Below are 19,898 nucleotides of genomic sequence, written 5' to 3'. Positions count from 1 at the left end.
AGACTTGGTTTCAATTAGCTTTAAATTAAAAGTATTTATTTGCCATTATGAAAAACACTGTTTGATGCTTATGACCTTTCCTTCTCTCTTCAAAATTCATGAAACAGCATTCTGTTTCGATGAGGGCAGTGGTGGAGCCAGAATTCTGTACAGGAGGAGAAGAGCCTGAAAGCATGGCATAGTTCCATTTAGGTAGGAAAAGAAAGCTGTGAACATTGTCATTGTGACATATTGTGAGTATGTAGTACACATCCAGGTGTGGTGGTAGTTTCATGTTAATAACAGCTTCCTCGAAGAAATTAAAGAATGAGAATGCACTGACGTCAGGCAATTTTTTAAAAATACATAGAGTAGCATGTACAAGGCTGACTATAGATTCCACTGTGATTATTTTTTTTCACAAAGAGGCAAAGCATTCATGATTGACAGATAATAATAATAATAATAATAATAATAATAATAATAATAATAATAATAATAATTTATACCCCACCCTCCCCAGCCAGAGCCAGGCTCAGGGTGGCTAACCCCAGTAAAATTACGATAAAAACATAATAGGGGGGGGGGGACAATTTAAAATACAGGTTAAAAATACAATTTAAAATGCAGCCTCATTTTAATAATAGCCCATAGATCAAAACCATAAGGGGAGGGAAACATAAGGGTCAGACTGAGTCCAAACCAAAGGCCAGTTGGAACAGCTCTCTCTTGCAGGCCCTGCAGAAACATATCAAGTCCCGCAAGGCTCTAGTCTCTTGTGACAGAGCGTTCCACCAAGTTGGGGTCAGTACTGAAAAAGGAAGTAATTCCTCACATAGCATATAGTTAAACTATGGGATTTGCTCCCAACTTGGATGGTTTTAAAAGAAGATTTGACATATTAATGAAGGAGAACGCCATCCGTAGCTACTAGTCATAATGACTATATTCTACTTCCACTGTTGGACTCAGTACACGTTTGAATGACATTTGCTAGTAATTGCAAGTAGGGAGAGAATTGTATTCAGGTTCTGATTGTGTGCTTCAATGGAATTTGGTTAGTCACTGTGACCAGATGGTCAATTTGCTGGACTAGATGGGTCTTTGGCCTGATCCATCAGGACTTCTCTTGTGTTCTTAAAACACACAATCAATTTCTTTTGCTTTACTGTGTCCCTTGCCAATATGAATGATGTTAACATAAAGTTGCCATTAACTTTGAATTTTATCTCCCAGCCTAAGAAATACTCAGCTGCAGTTCAAATAAACTAGAGTAGCTGTTGCTTACATATCAGCCAAATATTATCCAGCATTAACTTATATGTGAACACAGTGTTTAAAACATCCAAAACATAGCTCTGCTCCAGGGGGATAGACAACCAGAATTTATTTCCACATCATTTGTAATAGTCTAAAAAAACTTGCAGAAGACAAAAACATTCAGAATTATTACCAACTACGGCTCCAACTGGGACGCGGGTGGTGCTGTGGGTTAAAGCCTCCGCACCTAGGGCTTGCCGATCGAAAGGTCGGCGGTTCGAATCCCCGTGGCGGGGTGCGCTCCCGTTGTTCGGTCCCAGCGCCTGCCAACCTAGCAGTTCGAAAGCACCCTCGGGTGCAAGTAGATAAATAGGGACCGCTTTCTAGAGGGAAGGTAAACGGCGTTTCCGTGTGCAGCTCTGGCTCGCCAGAGCAGCGATGTCACGCTGGCCACGTGACCCGGAAGTGTCTTCGGACAGCGCTGGCCCCTGGCCTCTTGAGTGAGATGGGCGCACAACCCCAGAGTCTGGCAAGACTGGCCCGTACGGGCAGGGGTACCTTTACCTTTACCTTACGGCTTCAACTTGGGTAACATTATAAAATGGCATCTTTAATTTTCAGCTCTTATTAAATTAATAACTCACTGCTTATGAAAATTGCATTTGCCATTTAATATTTCCATCTAATATGAACCTAGATGTGATTACTGTATGGCAATAAGCATACAGAAGTGTGACATTGTGACATTTCTAAACTGGATAGACCTAAAAGCCAAACCATACATACACACACACACACACTTTTTTGGACCTTCAAGTGGATAAGTCCTCCAAATAGATGAGTGTCCTCTGTAAAGTAGGACACCTGGCCACCTTAGCCGGCCAACCAGCAGCAGTACCTGACATCTTAGGGCAACTGGCAAGGAGCTACCAGTGCTGAATCCCACCTCTTCCTCTGCAGCCACTCAACACTTTAAATTTTCTACAGTGTTATTCTGTGGTATTATGGGAAGTTTAAAATGGTAGGATTACAGTGCCACTACCGCTGGTACATCTGCTGAGGAGTGCCATCAGATGCAAACCTGGAGCCAGCCATGACAAAACAGATGTACATTTGTAGTGCAGATACGCCCTGTGGTGTAGATACAGCTTTTACAAGTAAAGTGGGGAGAAGCATACAACATAATTTACCTGGGTTCCCGCCCCAAGTAGTGATTTAGTGACTGTAACAACAATAAGCTGAGTCTTTTTTTTTTGGTCTGCTTCCTTATATTTTTGTATCTTTTCATTTTCTGAATAGGATCACATTAATGATAACTGTATAGCCTATTAGGCTGGGGTAAGAAAGTGTAAATTGTGGGGTGGGGACTTTTTATTTGGGTCAAATACGTGTTTTTTTATCTATGGTGATGAATGTATTTGAACATTTTCACAAAGAATGGGTATTGAAGTGCATGCAGTGGTACTAGCTTTGCACGCTAGAATAAGTTGAGTGGTTCCTTCTTAATCCACTCAAAAGCTGCCCTCAGAAGAAAACCACTGCAGCTGCCCTTCTAAAATCTGGCAAGGTCCATGCTCCCCAGAAGTGACAACTTTATCTGTATATATCAGTGAATTCTGCTGCTAAATAAAAAGCTATAGGTATATTCTTTTTTAAAAAATCAAATTTCAAAAGCACTCCACATAACAGCCTTTGGAGCTATTTATTTGTAATTTGACAGGCTTTATCCAAGGGGCAGGGGGGAGTATGTATGTCTACAAATTTCATCCACTTCTGCCAAACAGAAAAATATAATAATTTAAATTCCCCAGTAGTGAGCTGGGTGAGTGAGGGAGAAAGAAAGAAAGAAATGAAGTAGACTTGGATAGACACCAAAACAAACTGGGCAGCTTATGAGGCACCTCAGACCTGGAAAGACTGCTTCATGAAGCATCAAATCAGGGTGAAAATTGAATATTGCAGTTAGTGCACACCCATAGTTAAAAAATAAGACTGGCAAAAGGGACCCTAGTTCAAATCTCCTGCAGTGAGGATCCTAGTTTAGCTGGCAATATTTGACATAAAAAGTCACCTAGCTATATATGCATCTGCACCAGATTTCAGAAACACAGAGAAAGTAGGTACTCTCTTAACTGAGCATCTTGTTTCTAAGTGTCACCTCTCCAATATTTTCCCTGACAGCTCAGAAACACTTTTTCTCAAATATTAACAGCACAATATTGTTGTCTACTCAGAAGTAGACTCAGAAGTAAGTTCCACATTGTACACGTGTCATAGGACTGCAGCCTGTGATGTAATGTACATCAAATACACTTAAGTGGAATATGTGCAACAATTAGTAATAAAAGCCTGAACTTTCAGAACATTTACATTGTCTCTGTTTTTAATAGACATGGATAAATTTGCAGTCTCTGCTGAGAAAGAAAGGAAGAGCTCCCATTAATGCAAATCAGATATTTTTTGAAGGGTTTTGAATTTTTTTTAATGACTGTCCAGCATTCTGGGATATCCTGTTTGAGTGAAATTTGAGGCTTTGGTGTATGAAGTAGCATTCTCTATATTTCTGTATTATTATTTTTTACCTTTTTGAATTTAAAAATCTTTGGAGAATATATACTACATGAAGGAGTTTTCATCTCTGGAAAGAATGGTGCAATTCTATATTGTGGCCACAAGAGAGAGCATGGATGTTGTTAGCATGGATTTCGTGAAAAGCCAGATTGAAACTGTTCTCTAGGAACCCAGGTGCTCTGATTTCTAAAAATAACAGGCAATGGATACTTTGAAGAATGTTCTTGATGCTTATGGAAGATGTGGCACAATCTTACGCATGTTCCATTGGAAGTCTGTGCAGCTGAATGTAAGAGGGCTTACTCCAAAGTAAGTGTGAGTAGGAATGCAGTCTTTCACTTAGAGTCAAACACTTTATATAGTCTAGCATCGTGAACAGAAGAACAGCCCTGCTGAATCACGCAAAAGGCCCATCTAGTCTGCCATCGTGTTGACACAGGGGACTAGTTGGATGACCGTGGGATGCCCACTAACAGGACATGAGCATGACAGCACTTTCCCCAGTTGTGTTCCCCAACAATGACTATACATACGCATCCCACTTCTGATACAGTACATAGTTATCATGGCTAGCAATCATTGATAGCCTTATCCTTATCCACCACCAGTGTGGTGTAGTGGTTAAGAGCGGTGAACTTGTAATCTGGTGAACTGGGTTCGCTTCCCTGCTCCTCCACATGCAGCTGCTGGGTGACCTTGGGCTAGTCACACTTCTCTGAAGTCTCAGCCTCACTCACCTCACAGAGTGTTTGTTGTGGGGGAGGAAGGGAAAAGGAGAATGTTAGCCGCTTTGAGACTCCTTAGGGTAGTGATAAAGCAGGATATCAAATCCAAACTCTTCTTCTTCATTGTCTTCTTCTTCTTCTTCTTGGATCGGTATAATCCCCTTTTATAACCACCTAGTTTGGTGGCCATCACTAACATTGCTCTTGCGGGAGCAAATTCTGTAGTTTACAGCAAATTCTTCCATCAGTCCCGACTTGCCCACCATTCAGATTCATCGGATTATGCAGTGCATAAATGTACAGTACTGATATTTCTGTCCCCCCACCCCACCCCACTCATCTGCTTTGAATGAAGAAGTCCCTGGTTCAATCCCTGACATTTTACAGTGGGGCTGGGAATGTCTCCTATCTTAAACCCCGGTGAGCCACCGCCAGTTGGGGTAGACAAGAATGAGCTACACTGACCAATTGGGCTGACCTGGTGTAAGCAGGTTTTAGTGTTTCCAACTGAAATGCCCCGAACTTTGTAACCTTTCTTCATAAGGGAGTTGCTCCAGAGCCATGATCATTTTAGTTGCCCCTTCCTGCACCTTTTCCAATTCTTGAGTTTCCTTTTAAATATGTGATTATCAGAACTATGCACAGTACAGCCAGGTTAGCAACTGGGAACCCCTGGCCTAAATTCAGCTTCTTAAAGGATAGCATCTGACCCCATAGCTGCCAGTCCACAGGGGAGTGGTGCATGGGGCCTGTGACCATAAAATTTACCATCAACAACACATTTTGGCAGGACTGGGGGTGGGGTGGGGTGAAGGTGGCTTGGTCTTCTATCCTCCCATTATTATTAAAATTGACTGTGCAGTAAAACTGGTTGGTGATCAGGCAGTTTGTATAATATAACAAAATGATGTGCACAAGTACAAGTTAAACCTTATGATAAAATACCCCATCATATCGTTTTATGAGGGGGAACTAAATATTCTTAATATATAAATCCAAGCCTTTGTTTATAATTGCTAGTATGTCCCAGATTTCTTCTAAAGCAGATAATATTTAAGAACGGCAGCTGAAATACTACACAAAGCACACAATCATGTGCATGCTTACTTAGACTGGATCATTATCCTCTGAGGGCTGCATTCACTATTGGCAAATCCGGTGATATTGGTGCCAACCTATTATGGTTATTCCATTATTTTGTTTTGAGCATTGAGTTTAAAAATGCAGTATGTCTTAAGAACCTGACAAAATGTCTTGGTTCAGCTGCCTACTATTCTCAGGAACATGTTGTCTTCTGATCTCACACTCCACACAATGGCTGGGAGCACAATAGGGTTGCTACCCGAGACTCTCCTGCGCTATCATTTACCCAGGCAGCTTTCTTGGTAGCTAAACTATGTGCTGACCTTTAAGAAAATGCTATTTTAAGGTTAGTAAATTTGAAGGTAGCTACATTTGAAGGTAGCAAGGAAATAAATAACTAGATTGCTATCTGACACTACTTTTCCAGCAAATCAGTGGTTTTCCAGTTCTGTCCTCTGTGACAAGGTAATGCCTACATTTTGCTTCAAAGCACCCAGCATCTCTTCTTTGTTCCTAATGCTATTTATACAACAAATGGTTTTATTTTTCACATTTGCTTTCTGAAGCAAGCACTGACACCTCAAAGGCTGTCACACAGAAGAAAGCAAAAACTGATTCTCTGTTGCCCCAGACGACTTAAATTACAGGAGAGGAAATTTTGGGTTGAGTGTTAGGAGAAACTTATTGTTGGTAGGACTCAACAATGGAACCGATTATCTGCAGGGGATGTTTGGGTCTTCTCCTTTGTGGAGGTCTTCAAGCATTGAGTGTGACCAACTGCTGAAGATGCTCTAGCAGTTGATTTCCAGGGGGTCAACTAGGCAGTCCTTCAAGGCTCCCTCCACCTCTATAATTTTCTGATACCCAATGATAAAACACAGTTATGTTGTTTCTTTCTACATTTGAAAATGCATTCTTAAAAGTGATATTTATATTTTCAAGAAGCATTAATTTATTTTGATTAATAGCCAAAAAGGAGGGCTACTGACTTTAGGTGAGCCATATTTCCCCCACCCCCCACCCCCACCAGAGAAGCACCAAAATAATTGCCACTAGAAACACCAGATGTGTGTCACTAAGGTTGGGTGCTCTGGCAAATTTTGACATGGTGGCTCCTCCAGAGTAGTGGCTGTCCACATGAAACTGAGGTGGAATAGTCCCGTGAGAAAGCCATAGTACTTTATCCAGTGAATATTCAAATAGGCCCCCAGAGGCCTGTTTTCACTTATAACTCCCTGGAGCCCACAGGCAGAGGCAGAGGGGAAAGGTGCAGCTGTAATTTACACACCATAAACTTTTGTAGGTTTTATTCACCTCGTTGGCCTGATATTTAAACGACATCATATGGCGACAGTGTAATCTGGGAGCTAAAAGCACCGGCTGTTAGCCTATCCCTGGCCTATTCCTGGCGCGCCACACCTCACCTCACCTCACCGAGGAAGTTAACCTGACTTTTGGGAGGGAACCAGGAAGGCTGCTGGTGGAAGGGAAATGAGAACCAAGGGTGCACATAATATAAACGAGTGCATATTTATACTACAGGAAAACCCAACATGCGCAAGGTGTCATAGAGAGATGGATGGGAACCCTGCCAAAAAGAGCCAGCAGCCATAAATGACTTCAAGAAGATGAAAGAAAGTGTAGGCATCTCTTAAATATACATCACATATAAAAGGCTTTTACCTCATGGCTCCTTTCTGAGGGGGAAACAAGGATCTTTGGGAAATATACCACTACAGAACAGTACTGTGGAGTTCATATAGCATCTCAACATGCTTTACAAGGGACTGAGCAAGGTCTAAGGTAGGGAATGTGCCCTTCCCCATTTTTTTACTCTTCGGTCATTTGTCAAAGCCAATATCAGTGATCATCTCCCCCCAAAAAAGGAGCTGGGGGAGCATTTATTATTTTTTTCTGCTGAGGGCTACATTTCTCTAGGTTAATCTGTCAAACCCCATGAGCCAACAAGGGGTGGGGTGGGGCCAGAACAAAATATGGCTGGGGCAAGAACCTCTCTCTCTCTCTCTCTCTCTCTCTCTCTCTCTCTCTCTCTCTCTCTCTCTCTCTCCTAGCCCCTTCTGAGCTGTTCAGCAGGCTGTTGGTCCTATTTGCCACAGGTCTGAACTGTTCACCTGCAGATGGCATTTGAAATTAGACAAAGAATGCTAGAAATAGATATTCCAACTTTCTTTCATATATATATATATATATAATATTAAAGTTTTTTTATTACAAAGCAAACAAATAAATAAGGAAAAGTACCTATAGTATCTCCACTTTCAATTCACTGAGCCTTTTTCACAGTTTGTTTACTATTTTTAAATGCTTTAGGCTAGTGGTTCCCAAAAAGGTTTCCTTGCACCAACCACTTAAGGGTTCTCTTGCCAGTTATAACAATTGTGATATGCTGTGCAAGGTGCTTTGCTATGGTTATTGCTGCTATTATTATTTATATATTGCGTTAAGTTTTGAATTCCAAAGAATTTAAATCACAATACAGTAAAATGCAGTATAAGAAATAAAAGGAATAAAAAAAAATACAGTAAAAAAGGAACTCCAGTGTGAATATTTAATATGATAGATTTGCCATCTCCCATCTTAAGCCACAATCCAGAGACACACCGTAGACTAGCTGATTTGGGAACCTCTGCTCTAGGAAGCTTACAACAAATATTAAAATGATAACATGTAAGAAAATAAACAATATGTATTAACAAAACAAAAAACAAAACAAGCAGGGGCACAGCAAATAAACATGTTAACTAGCCATTCTCTTAAACACTAGAAGGAACATTAGCTTGGCTGGCCAAATGGCTGCCAGGGGGAAAATGGCAAAGATAAAAATCATAGAACAGGCAAGGCAGACCTCCCTAGGTTGGGTATTCCAAAAACTAGGCAAAACCAGAGAAGGGTCTCTCCTGCATGCTTCACCCCAGAACACCTCAAACATGAGTGGAACATGAAATATATTTTAATGAGCAGGCGAGTATGGGTGGTCCTTTGTGTATTCTGGTCCTAAGCCATTTCAACTATAGAGGTAATAACTAGCATTTTGGATTTTAAACCTATACCACAGTGTTCTGAAGTAGCAGGAGCTTCTAGATGCTTTTTCAAAGCCACCTCATGTGGCAGTCATCAAATATTTGATGTAACAGACAAAAGCACTCCTGGCAATGATTGCGATCCATGATGGGTGTATGGGTGCATATCTAATTCATTCTGTGTGTGTGTGTGTGTGTGTGTGTGTGTGTGTGTTTGTGGTGTTCTGGTTGCCCTCTTCCAAGAATGTCTAGAGGAGGAACCAAAAAGAAAAGACATCTAAAATGGTCAAGAGAAATAGACCATATTCTTTATGAATAATTTCCAAATGTTAAGGAACTTTTAGCTGAGGAAAAAATGGTTAAAAGAAAACAGAGTTATAAAATGGTATGTTCAGAGAATGACAAAATAATATTTATACTTTCAGAATTGGGGTTCATCGACAAGGCATACAAAAAGAATGACTCCTGAATGGGGTTATAATTAATTATTGCTTATGAACTGCAATAAGCAGTGATGGTGGTGGTCACTTGACCACTAGCAAATTTAATAATAGTAAAAGACTAAATGATTTTATGAGTGTTTTCTAAATACACAAAGAAATCTTACTGGTTACTAAAATACATATAAAAAGCATATATATATATATATATATATATATATATATATATATATATGTATATAAAATAGTCAAAACTGAAGCTGTCAGTGGCAGAGATGGTATCTCTCTCTAGTGAAACTGGGAACAAAGAAAGGACAGAAGGAAATGGATACCATCATTTGACACTTTTATGAACTTTGCTGGATCATCTGATGAACCACCATTGGAGACAATATCCTGTCTTGCCTGACTCTTCATTTGACTTATCATGGAACTCAGATATTCTTACTGTACCACAACAAAGCTTTATGTGGGTTTGATAGCACGCTCACAAAAATTTGACAGATTTTTTCTTCACCCCTGAAACTTTGCATGTCGGTTAAAATGAAATGAAATGATCTCATAGGCCAGAGTCACAGCCAGAATAATTCTCCTGCAGAATAATCTTCCATTGGTCATTTCATTCCGCATTAGTCCACTATTTTGAGTGTTGTCATTCTAATTTTAATCCATTCCTAGCAGTAGATAGATAATGCTATAGTTAACTCCTTCTCATTGTTTCCAGGATAAAAATATGGTTCTAAAGAGATCCTCAACCAGATATGTTTTTTTCATCTCTTTATTAATTGGATTTCTTTCGTGCCATGGAACCTTCTAAAAATAAAAATAAACATGCACATATACACACATTTTTATGGTAACTTCAAATGACTTTAACTCTAATGTATGTTGGTTGGAATGGTATTGGTTTCAGTAGAATTACACCTAATATGAATTTGTCCTTATAGTCAAAAGTCTGGAGGGTATGTGAATGGGGGCAGAGGGGAATGACGTACATAGCGGTTGATCTGGAGAGCAGGGCTGCAAACTGTTGTAGCTACACTCCACTTTTATTAAAAATGCCATTCTAACGAGCCCTAGTGGCCTCGGCGCATGGAAAATGGCTTGCTGTGTTTTGAATGGCACTAAGTAACACCCCAGGGCCTTAAATCAGTTCAAGATGTGTTGATGGCGTCTGATCTTGGCCATAGAAGGGAAATTCAAAGCAATATAGATTTAACCTATAGACCCTCCTTCTGACTGATGCTTATCAATAATGCAAGGAAAAGTGAATCCAGGAGATGTTTCATACTGTAGCTCATTGTTATAGCAATGTATTCTTATAAGTATTATTTTTGCTATTAAGTTCAGCGGCTGGCATAAGGAGCTTTCAGATGATAGATAGATAGATGATAGATAGATAGATAGATAGATAGATAGATAGATAGATAGATGATAGATAGATAGATAGCCTGGACTTTCTTTCTGCAGCAGGACAGTGGAAAATACAGCTACATGACCAACGATAGAAACACATTTGTGCATTGGCTGGGAGTTGGAGACTGTGAGCCTCATCAGCTGCGATGTCACAACGTCCCTTTGTATGAGGGAGGGAACTTCAGGCAAACACAATCTCACATATAAAGCTGCCTTAATAATGATGCTTATATAGTGCTCTCTGAGAAAGCAATCTTAACCCCCTGGTTAGGATATGGCAGAGGGGCCTATCTGCCTATCTCTGTGAGCCTCTGCTGTTCCCATGACTAGGAGCCTTTTCTGCTCCACCAAAAAGCACCACTGATGATGTTCCTGGCTGGAGCAAGCAGACAGGGCATGGATGGGTTGGTAGGTCTATCATTCCATCCCCACCACCACCACTTAAGATTGCTCTGCCAACGCTCCAGTTATTTCACTTGCCCCCCAGTTTGTCAAATGGAATTATCCCCCATCACCCCATGCACTGTTCTGGGAGTTCTCCTGACTCCCACACAGCCCATTGGGGGCAGGCAGGGTCCATGGGGGGAGGAGAAGGGGGAATGCCCTGTTATGTAAGTGGGAGCCATTGCACAGCACTTCTGCTGATGGAGTCCCTAAGATGGATCCGGCCCAGAGTCTAAAATCAACTAAATGCATCACTGCTCCTTTCGTATTGAAATGACACCTTGAAAGTAGACTATATGTTATTAACGAACATTTGCTTCCTCCACCACCACCCTAACCTCTGTAATAACAAAATGTCTTTTTTTAGAACATCTTCATATCATGATACAGTATGGAAGCCTTAGGCTAGAAAACGATGCTTTGAATTTCTCTCTACAAAGCCTTAGTGAAGCACAATTACAAGAAATCTATTAAAATACTTTTGAGATCCTGGCAGGGTTTTTTCCACACATTAACAAATCTTTTGCCCCTTTCTCTTCTGATGTCTAGCCAGGAGCACCACTGGCAGACAAGCCTTGCCTAGGTGGATTCTGATTGTTAACAAGAGTGGGAGCAACTACAGAGAGCTAGAGGGAGAGATGAAGTGGGTTGATGAAAGGCCGGTTTCCCAACAGATACCACCCATGTATGAGACAATGGGGAAATAAATAATCACTGTGAACATTACCAGTTTCCTTCCCGCACTGACGTCTTTGGCTAGAGTGTGACTGTAGTGCTCAATTATAGGATAATTACTGTTATTGTGTTTGTGACAATGAGTTGGTGGGAGTTGGGACTCTGGTGGAGGTAGGAACGAAGACGGAGGGAAGGAAAGAGGGTCGGGGGTAATTGTTGGCTATCCATCAGACAAGGCTGCCATTTTCTATAAATGAATCACAGTTGTTCTTCCCTTAACAAAACAACTTCATAAATGGCCTCTCAGGGCAATCCCATATATGATTATTTAGAAGTAAGTGACGTCCAAGTGTGTCCAGTGAGGCTTACTCCCCTAGTATAGGGACACGGATGGCGCTGTGGTCTAAACCACTGAGTCTCTTGGGCTTGCCGATCAGAAGGTTGGCAGTTTGAATCCCTACAATGGGGTGAGCTCCCGTTGCTCTGTCCCAGCTCCTGCCAATCTAGCAGTTTGGAAGCATGCCAGTGCAAGTAGATAAATAGCTACCACTGTGGCAGGAAGGTAAACAGTGTTTCCGTGCACTCTGGTTTCTGTCACAGTGTTCCGTTGCACCAGAAGCGGATTAGTTATGCTGGCCACATGACCCGGAAAGCTGTCCTGTCTGCTTGCTCCAGCCAGGAACATCATCAGTGGTGCTGCTCCCTCAGCCTGAGGTGAGATGAGCGCCACAACCCCATAGTCACCTTTGACTGGACTTAACCGTCCAGGGGTCCTTTATCTTTTTTACCTACTCCCCTAGTAATTGTCTTTAGGGGCATTTATCAGTTAATGCTGAAGAATGTGAACAAAATGAACGACTCTGAAGATGTCCAGTGACCCAGCTGTTGCATTTTCAGTGAACTCTTTTTAATTTCAAACAAATCGGGTGGGTGGGCATTTAAAAACTAAACCAACAAGTGCAGCTACCTTAGGTGCTCAGTAGGCAGCATCTCCAGCATTGTGTGCTTCCATTAAAACTCAGACGAAGGTTTCACCTTCTCCCGCTGGTTAAATTTAAAACCTATTTTTTAAAAATAGACTATCTCATTGTTATGGGCTAAACCCCGCCTTTATCCCTTTTTTCCAGGTCCTTTCAGTTTCTCCTTAGTATATTCCAACAATAAACAGCTAGCTCAAAAGGCAAGTTTGGTGGTGTAGATATCCATGCATATTCCTAAATCACATATAATGGGTGTATCTAAACTGCAACTCTTTAGCCTTCCTCCTGAGACGTAGCTCTTTGCACAAAGAGCTGCAAGCAACATTGCTACTGTGGTTCCACACTGTATCTAATAAAATGCTTGACCTTCACTTCAATCTCGTATGCCATCTGTATGGCGAGGGCCAAAGTGGGCAGGCTCTTTAATTAGTCCTTTAATTAGAGGGTGTTCTTAGTCATTCTCCTTCCTGAGCTTCAGAAACAAATGGAAGCAATATAATGGAAAACCCAGGATAAGGACAGTATGTTGATTACATAATGGGAATGCCCAGAGTGGGGGGAAATGAGTGAATAAAGAATGGCTGTTCCAGAGTAAATACCTTGTCGGGAATCACCCAAGAAATACATTTGTATGGCTAACAGTAAAACTGGTGAGAAGCCGTGTATGTAGTGGTTAGAGTGCCTTACTAGGACTGAGGAGATCCAAGTTCAATCCACATTCAGCCATGAACTTTGGACTAATAATCACTATCTCTAAAACTAATCTACCTCAAAGGGCTGTTGTGAAGATACAAAAGGGGAGAGCTGTGTGTGCTGCCTTGAGCTCTTTAGAGCAACGCTGAGACATATATGCAATTGGTCAGTGAATGGTGAATCCATTAATTTCATGTCACACTACAAAAGGACAATTTAAAAAGCAGGTCCATGTGCAATGGATAGCAAAAACTGTATTATGGCAAAATAGTGTTGCCTCTATCTATTTGGCAAGGTCTAATACACAAGGCTCCCTAATGAGAGTCAAGCCTAGATGATTTTAGTTTTCCTGGTTAATTCTTTCACTGTAGAGGGATCGTCTTTGCAGCACTCTGTTTGTGTCTTGGAGAGCATATTATCCACACCATAGCATTATAGTTTGAAATCAGTTTAACTGTCACGATCTCTCTCTCTCTCTCTCTCTCTCTCTCTCTATATATATATATATATGTGAATTGTACATTTGGGTGGATTGTGAGAATTCTGTTAGAAGTCCTTTGTTCCTTTGTAGAACTACAGACCCCAGTCTCTCAGCTAGGCTAGAGTTAAGAGGGATAAACAGGTTTGAAACTGGTTTACATTTGTAATGTAGACAAGCCTTCAGCCTGGCCCTGATTTCCTCAACGCTATTACATGTCTGGGAAGTGTAGTCTAAATAATGATAAGCTACTGAGCACAGCTGAAAACTCAGCAAGCGCCAATCAAATCTGGCCTGGTGAGCTGTGGCCTGCCAGTGTTTTGGCTGGGAGTTTCCCCCCGCCCCACTCCTCCAAGTTCTTTTCGTGTCACTCTAAATCAGATGATTCATAATGGTAACATGTTGTATTGGTTATCCAGTAATGCAGCCTAATAAAAGCATGCTTACAACCATTTTCCTTTTAAGAACTTAGAAGAATTTGTTCCTCACAGAATCAAACCTGTGTTCTTAATAAAGGCAGATTGAATAAAACAAGCCCTGTGAAGCAAAAGGACTAATTTAACAGCTCGCTGATGAAAATCTGTGGCTGGCTTCTCCTCCCTCACTCACCCCAACTCCTCAGTGCCCGATGCAACTCATTGCATGAGACCAGATGGCTTAACATCCAATAGTTCTGAGTGCAATGTTAATTTCTTTTGAACCCTTCCTTTATTAATTCTGAGTTTGGCGAAAGATAACAATCCTGTATCTGGGAATAAGTTTCATTTAACTCAAGGGGACTTCTGCGTAGATGTGTACAGAATTGCTGTAGGAATAGGAGTAATATTCTTACTTGATGCTTTGCAATAAGGAAACAGGTTTGTTAATATCCCATAATTTCTGAAGTATAGCATGAGTTATAGATTAGATGTTGCATGAAGTAGTATAGGCTTCCTTGGCTTCCAAGATACAACAGTGGCATTTTGTAAAATCATCATCATTGTGATCTCAGTTTAGCGGTAGATGTAAAACACTTACTTTTAATCAAGTTCTGAACTAAATTGAAACAGGAGCTTATGAAGATAAACTAAATTGTCTCTTTACAATGCAAGCCGATCAACCTTTACTCAGGAATAAGCTATACTGTGTTCAGTGGAGCTGAGTGCCCAAAAGATATGTTCAGATTTGCAGCCCTAGTTTAGAAGGGAGTGGAGGTAGAAGTAGCAATCCACAATGGAAGGACATATTAGAAGTAGTGGCATATGAAGGGGGGTGGAGGGGGCGGTTCGCCACCCGGGGGGGGTTGATGGCCACTGCCTTCCCCCAGCTGTGGAGCAGCGAAGGGCACGCGCACACTCAGTGTGGGTGCTGCTCGCACAGCATCCATACAGGCTGTTGCGCATGCGCAGTCCGATTCGGCTGCCACTCATGCATGGCATCTGTACGGGCTTTTGTGTCGGCTGCCGCACATGCTCAGTCCAATCGGGTTGCCAGGCGGTTCGCCCCACCCCTTGACATACCACTCCGGGTGACAGAGAGGATTCGTCCACCACTGATTAGAAGTATGTAAAATTAGGAAGGTTGTGGAAACAGTGGGTCCTGATACATTGGTTTCCTCTCCTATAACACCAGGCCTCAGAGTCAGCACAGATTCACAGATCAATTCCTTTGTGTTCTAGAACTGTAGGTGTCTTTACATTCCATGTGTAGAAGCCTTTGCCTTTCACTGTGATCTAAGAAGCGAGCTATTGTCAGCCTCTTAAGAGCTAGGGCAATTAGTCAGGTCATCTTGGATTACTAAGCAAAGCAAAATAAATATGTCCAGAGGATGACGAGCCTTTAAATACTGTCAATAAAGTATTAGGCCTCCAGTGCAGGTGTAGCTGATGCGGTTTTCTCTTCATAAGCATTGAACAATAAGAGTTAGTGTCTTCATCTTGTGTTCTTTCATCATAGGAATCAGCTTCCTAAATGTGACTGTGACCTGCTATAATGATCCAGTGTGGCTGTCTTCATTGTTAGAACAATGGTTGAAATAACAATTATGCTAAGTATGCTATAGTACAGAGCAGGCATGTCCAACAGGTAGATCATGATCCACTGGTAGATCACAGGGGTTTCCCAGGTAGATCATGGTGTGAAAAAAGCTCAACAACTCCTGGCAATGACAATGAGTAGATCACAGCCAGTCTTTTTATACTGTGAGTAGATCACAGTCTCTTGGGAGTTGGATGTGCCTGGTATAGAGTAAGACCATTTGCAAATACTGCTCTGTTGTAATATATGTAATCGGTGAATGTGTCTGTGTGGAGAGTGGATCTTTCTTAATCTTCATACTGAGTTTCTTTCAAATCCACCAAAACGTGTTCGCTGTTCTCCCATTAGGTAACAATAGTATAGAGGGGGCCCAGTGTGTGAGGAGAATAAAAATATTGCTAGTCTGCTTTACATGAGGAATGTATTGGGCAATTTCAGGGCTCTGCCAAATATTTGCCCACAAACATGTTGAGAATGAGAAGGGGAATTTGGGAGTATGTGTGAAAAAATGCATGAAACCACCTTTCCTTAACTTTTTCATGTGACGCTCACTGCCTGTTCACAGCTGCTTCCCTAGTTGGTAGGCAGGGTCAGGACCATTGTTTTTAAAATGCAAAACAGAACATAAATTTATTGTTGAGGTGATCCAAGGCAATTGGAAATCATGTAAAAATGGTTTGAGGTCATGCCATTCAGTCATATTTTTGGTAATGTGATAATAATCCAAGAACAAATAAAAGTGAAGGCAAGTAGCATAGGTCTTTCTCCAAATAGGCTTCCTAACACATCTATGTAGCCCCATCCAATTTAAGTACATGATGGGTATTGAGGCCAAGTTTGACAATGCTCTCCGCCCTCATTCTGAATTAATGAACATTCTAACCTTGTTTACAAGCTCCCCTAAATGCCAAGGAATTGGGTATTTCATGAGAGAAGGGGAACTTTTTAAGCCCCATTTTAGATCACCCCAGTTGGTCAAACCGTTTATGCTTAATATTCCCCTACAAGATTTCTTCCACAGACCAATTCAAATACTTGGCCATGTCGGTGGTGAAATTCTCCTCTGTGGTTGTATCTCTCTGTTCCCACATGGAAATTCAGATTTTTGAAAAGCAGCTCTTTAAATCAAAGCTTAGCTGTCTCTGAGGCGTCTATTTGATGTAGGGTGCATTATTAAGTGAGGTGCATTCCAGTAGTGGCTGGTGTGGTGGGGCACAGCCATAGAATTGTATAGTTGGAAGGGACCACAATGGTCATTTAGTCCAACCCCCTGCAATGGAAGAATCTTTCACCCAACATGAGGCTCAAACCCACAACCCTCATGCATCACCAACTGAGCTATCCATCAGATATGGGGTCACTACTGTAGCTTGCTCAAATGAACTAGGGTGGGATAGGATAATGGGGATGAGGTTAAAGCTTTGTGAATGAACCAGCAAAGCAAATCTGGCACTCCAGCTGGTGTATTCAAATAGCCCCAACCTTGCCTTTGCCCTGCCTCCCACCTGACTGGCACTTCCTTGACCTCAATGTGACTTGCTGAGCAGACATGTATAGGAGTGGACTGTGACACTGCAGTCCTCTAGTTCTACTCAGAAGTAAGTGCCACTGAGTTCAATGGGGTGTACTCCTGGATAAATTGCAGCCTAAGTATGGTGCATTTACTTAATTGTTTGTAGTGCCCTCTAGTTCCACTAGGGGGCTGCGCACCCCGAAATGTGGAAGGCACTGCATTTGCCACTCAAAGGTATTGTGATCAAATAAAACCATTGTTCAGATCAATCCAGAGGCGAGCATAGAGAGCTGAATAGAAAATGCTTTCTCTGCTTGCAAATGCACCGAGTTCCCTGATCCTTGTAGCATTTTGCAATCTTGCTTGGCCTGTAATTTTCAGGTACTTTTGGAAATGATGATGAATCACAACATTTCAAGCTCTCAGAGGGAAGAAGAAAACAGAAATCCCACAGTAGTGCTTCTTTCTTAGTTAAATATATGTTTGCAGTGTGGCATGAAGTGCTGGGTTTAATGAGCGGGCTGCAATTGACTTATCTTTCAAATGAATCCCTTTAAATACATGCTGGAGAATGCTTGTCCCCCAAACTGCCCATTAGACGCAAAGTACAAAGTAAATGGATTATATCTGGGAAACGCTGCTGCTTATCTTGTGACCCTAATATGCCTAACTGCTAGGGGGCAAAGTGGCTCAATAAAAGGTTCTTAGGAGTCTTGGCTTTATACTGAAACATATTAAACAACCCCCCACCCCCTGCAGCCCACTGGTGGAAAGACGTTTGAAAAATGGTACCATTTATATAATGTGTATGTTCCTGAAGGAAACAAAACAAACTGTGCTTGCCCAGACTGGAAGAGTAAAAGAAGCAGATGAATTAACATCTTTTATTTGTGCGGGTTGCTACTAGGGCTTACCAGATCTCAGAGTCTGCCTCCAAGTTTAAGAAACCTAAAGCAGGGTGTAGCAGTTTATAGACCACACGTCCTGCATGTGAAAGGTACCAGGTCCACTTCCTGGCATTTCCTGGTAAGCCTGGGAAATACCTTTTTGTGAAACCCTGGGGAGCTGCTCCAGTGAATGCCATTGGGCATACTGAGCTAGGTGAACCAATGGAGTAACTTGCTATCAGCTTCCTATGAAAAAGGGGGAGGAGACTGTTGCCATAGATGATCTTTGTGTGTAGAGCACCATGATGCAAGGAACTGCACTGTGCTTTATACTGCTCCTGACAGCACATTTTTAAACACCAGTTTTGGTCAGTCACTGTTGGTGGGTGGGAATCTATTGCAGAGCAATACCGTTATTTAACAACATGTGCAAAATGTCACAAAATAGTGAAGAAGCTTTCTGAACCCTTCAGAACCCTTCATCAGGCTGGGATATCAAGCAAAATGTGGAGAAAAGGCAAGCATGATGTTCAGCCTACATAGCCATTTAAGTTGTAATCCTGGAGGAGCTATTGGGAGCTAACAAGATTCAGGTTGCACAAAGGCCGTGGAGACAAAGGAACAGTCGTGGTAGACCCCCGGGTTTTTTTTAATGGTCTAACTGTTGCTTGGATCCAACTTCAGATCCAAATAGACATTTTCCTTGTGAGGCAGAAGACCTAAGTAACAAAGTAGCAGAACTGAAGATTAATTTTAGCTGATGCACTAACTAGAGTTGAATTGGGTAGCGTTTGGGTACAACCCACCAAAAGCACTAAAGGTGGCAAGAAAAAACAACCCATCTTCCTCCAGTTTTAGTACTCCTCTCCTGGACATAAATGTTTGTTGCTCCCCAAAAGCACAGACAGCTGTGTTTGTCCATCATTTCACTTTAGGACCACAAATTGGTGTCACGAGATAGTGAGCAAGCTTTTGAATTCATCAAACTCCTTCAGGGAGCAACAAGGGAATGCTGGCAAAATTTTAAAGCCACAAAGTCTGCAGCTGTAATAGTCTTAAGATGGAGAGGGAGAAAAGTTGATTCGGGCTGGCCAGCCAGTTCCTCTTTCAATAGACAATGGCCCTCCTCTCTCCAGCAGCTGGCTCTCTCAGCGGGCAGCCATTAGTGCCGTCAGTTCTCTAAGAGTGAGCTGCTCCTTCCTTTGTACTGAACCTTGGCTGTACCTTTAATTGTGTTTTGCATTGCAAATTGCAGTCATAAAGCCAGGGGACTAGGGCTACAATCCTATGCCTGCTTCAAGTAAGCTCCATAGAACAAAGTGATACTTATTTCTGAGTCAGCATGAAGAAGACTGAGCTGTGGGTATTGTTCCTGGCAATAATTAGCGTAAATAATTTGCCAAAGTAACTGCAGTGGGTGTAACTGTTCACAAGTATGGCTTGATGGTGGTGGAGGAGTTTGCAACCAGACACTGGCAATGAAGAGATGAGACACTGGGCTTTGCAGTTTCAAATGAGCAGTAACTTTTCTTTTATTAATTATTCTTTTTTAAAGGAACTGGAATGGGTTAAAATGGTAACTGGCAAGTGATAAAGATCTTTCTCACTAACACAGATCCTTATTAATCAGAGGCACTGAATCAGGGTGTTTTTAAAAGCATCAACTGTTTGGTGTGGGCTCTTAAGAGTCTGGACCA

The 19,898-nt window shown here is 41.6% G+C and overlaps 1 long non-coding RNA gene across 1 annotated transcript; it reads left to right on the top strand.

The window, feature by feature from the left end:
• The first annotated feature begins 10,777 nt into the window (after positions 1–10,777).
• Positions 10,778–11,685, top strand: LOC309363741. The gene is made up of 2 exons (XR_014165569.1): positions 10,778–10,923; positions 11,509–11,685. It is a non-coding gene; the product is annotated as an uncharacterized lncRNA (long non-coding RNA).
• Positions 11,686–19,898: the final 8,213 nt, after the last annotated feature.

This window comes from Podarcis melisellensis (genome assembly GCF_964234715.1).
Source record: "Podarcis melisellensis genome assembly, chromosome: 2".
NCBI classification, from domain to species: domain Eukaryota; kingdom Metazoa; phylum Chordata; class Lepidosauria; order Squamata; family Lacertidae; genus Podarcis; species Podarcis melisellensis.
This window is presented reverse-complemented; position numbering and strand designations above follow the sequence as displayed.